The sequence below is a fragment of the Lolium rigidum genome, chromosome 6 (genome assembly GCF_022539505.1).
Source record: "Lolium rigidum isolate FL_2022 chromosome 6, APGP_CSIRO_Lrig_0.1, whole genome shotgun sequence".
Lineage (NCBI taxonomy): Eukaryota > Viridiplantae > Streptophyta > Magnoliopsida > Poales > Poaceae > Lolium > Lolium rigidum.
The window spans coordinates 225,195,464-225,198,515 of record NC_061513.1 but is presented as its reverse complement, the minus strand read 5'-3'; the positions used below and the strand labels follow the sequence as shown (position 1 = coordinate 225,198,515).

The following is a 3,052-nucleotide window of genomic DNA, read 5'->3' as shown; positions in this document are numbered from 1 at the left end:
TGCAGCTCCGCCCCTGGCATTCCATAAACATGCAAAATGTCAATTTAAAATACTGTTCCAAACGATGTGACGGAACACGCATCGGCGTTTCGTGGTTCCTGCCGCCGGTGCGCACGTGGCTCCACCTCTCGCGGCACCCCAAGAGCTACGAAACCCCTTCCCTTTATAAAACGGCGCTGCTGCACTCCCGGCTCTCTCATCCTCCACCATCAGGAGCAGCAGCAGCAGCGCAGAGCCCACCGGAGCGCCACCAGCCATCCGTCCGGTCGATCCGATGGCTCTCGCTCTCTCAGGCTCCGCTGCTGCGCGCGCTCTCTCCCAGCTGCTGGCCCCGACGACCACCAGGGGCTACGCGGCGGCTGCTGCGTCCGGCGCGATGAGGCGCGGCGCCTCGGACAGGAAGGCGGCGGGCGAGGCCGAGAAGGCCGCCACCGACGCGTCCTAGGTCCCCGACCCCGTCACCGGCCACTACCGCCCGGCCAACCGCGCCGCGCCCGTCGACCCCGCCGACCTCCGCGCCGCCCACCTCGGCCGCACCCACGCACGGCGGGCTTGAAAGCCCCGCTCCACCCTTCTACTCCCTCGCGTGATAAACCGCTGATAAGTGACAGTAACAGGGGAGGTTGGAGGTGTTGTGAAGTGTACAAGTAGATTGCGTAGTCCTTTTCATTAGTTCGGACTTTTGGTTCAAGTAGCTAGTGCATGGCCTTAACATGGTATCAGAGCACCAGATCTCGAGTTCAAATCCTGGCTTTCACATGGCTTTCGCAATTAGCGCTAAAATTCGTTCGTTGTCCCCTCTTTAGCCACTGCCGATGTCTTGTTTCGGTGTGCTCTTCTTTTTTCACGTGTTGACTTTCTCTTCTCCCGTCACACGCGAGTGTGGGTGTTGTGAAGTGTACAAGTAGATTGCCTAGTCTTTCCATAAGTTCGGACTTTTGATTCAACTGGCTAGTGCATAAAGCTTTAACAAGAGGTTCCTCCGCCGACGTCCCCGAACGTGCGCGTTCCCGACAAGCACAAGATCCATCTTACGCGGGAGCCAGGACCCAGGAGACATGAAAATGAAAGAGGGATCGGTGACGGCGGCGGCTTGCCCCAATTCGTGTGCGTGCGTGATGTGGGCTGGATGCCCTGTTTACTTAGCGTTGGTGTTAGCCGATCGAAGTACTCGATCCATCCAACAGGGCTTGTACTCGGAGTAATAACGCAAGAAATCACCATTTTCTTGTTCGTTGATACATGTCGCTTCTTGCTGCTATCTTTTTTTTTTGCACAAGGAACGGGCCTAGACCCTAGAGTAACTTCATTTCACACGTGGCGTGTACAAATTACAATGAGGCCCTTTTACATCTTTTGCACTCACACGTGGCGTGTACAAATTACAATGAGACCCTTTAACATCTCGTGCATAGAGAAATCAGAAATTTGAAGAAAGGTTCTTAAAACTAACAGAAAGCACCCTGGAACAAAAAGGAAGAAAGCAATCAGGTCCTTGGACGCCGCCACCACCTCTCGCCGGTGAGACGTTGCCGTCGAGATATAGTGCTAATATGCTCAAGAGCACACTTCCGGCGAAGCCATGCATCCGCCAGCCAGTCCTCCACCTCCGGGGATGAACCACTTGTTGGTGAAGAAACGTTGAGCTCCGGCGAACCAGGCGCAGAGAGGCCTCCATCGTGGAGGTTGAAGACGGGCCGCCTTTCCGGCCAAGGATCGCGAGGAGCGACACCTGTTCCGCACAAAGGCGCTCAGAACAAGAAGCTCCATAGCACCCTACAGGCGAGCGTCGACGAGCTTGGATCAAATCCGCCCTTCCGCCGCTCCTCCTCTCACCACCACGGCAAGGCGAAGAAGATAGCAGAAGAAGCGAAGAAGATAGAAGAAGAAGCGAAGCAGAGTAGAAGCCACATCGACGGAGAGGACATGATCCCTCCTCCAGATCCAAAAGCGGCGAGCCTCGCTTCTGCTCCTCCTCGCCACCAAGGCCAACAAGGAGAGAAGAAGAGGCATACCTTGCAGCATCAGATTGACTCTCCCCACGCCACCACGGCCGGCTAGGAGAGCTCCACCTTTACTGCCATCCAGAGAATGAGAGGAACCTGCAGCCACCAACTTATTGGGGAAGACGGCACCACTCCCTGCATCACCTCCCTCCAGCCACTGGAGCAGAGGAAGAATAAGCAGCATCCCTAGGCTGGTCAAGATCTGCCGGCGGAGATCCAGACCACCGTCTCCACTAAGGGGTACGCCCAGACGGTGGCATACAACCACAAAACCACAAGCAAACCTAAAGATCTACATCTAAAACTACCCTGACACCTGCGGTGACCCATCATACCACTGCATGGTGTAGTACGCAAGTCGTTGACATAACACAAGTGAAACACCGTTCCACTCGTATTACACCCCTCAGAGTGGTACACCAGAAACATATGTGAGTCCAGGGCATGTCTATAGAAGGATACACAAACTGTTTACAGAAGATCAACATAGTCTCCTACTTTACAGTGAGGTAAAACTTCAAATAAATCTCCGAAAGAACGACTCATAGAGTAACTCATTGCTAACTCTAACTCTAGAGCTACTTGGCTTGCTATAGAACTCTAGCTACTTAGGTGCTAGAATTAGGAAAATGGTTCCCTTTTATTACTAGTCTAGGTTTCCACTCTAGCTGATGCAGAAGTTGATTCCATCGACTTCATTGATTGGGTTCTTCATCTTGTTGTACTTGACTTCTTTGTCTTTGAGTTCCACGGTAGTTTCTCCTTCGGTGACTTTAGATCTAAGAAGGGGGTTCAAGTGGGAGGGAATGAGTACGAGCGTACTCAGCAAGTTCATTATAGGAAATAGGTGTATCATGCACTAGCTACAGCCATAGACCAGTAAGTCATAGGCGAATTCAAGTTTTCGTAATCATTTCTTCAAAAGGTTGTTTTTTTTATGAAAACTATGCCCGTCAGTCTTCACAGGTTGACCAAAACTTCATGGAGTTCCTTTCCTGCCGCGTTCGTAGATCCTTCCTGAAACAGGGAGTGACAAGTCACAGTTC

At 52.5% G+C, this 3,052-nt stretch overlaps 1 pseudogene; it reads left to right on the top strand.

Annotated features, from left to right (window-relative positions):
- The first annotated feature begins 216 nt into the window (after positions 1-216).
- Positions 217-691, top strand: LOC124659816 (annotated as a pseudogene).
- Positions 692-3,052: the final 2,361 nt, after the last annotated feature.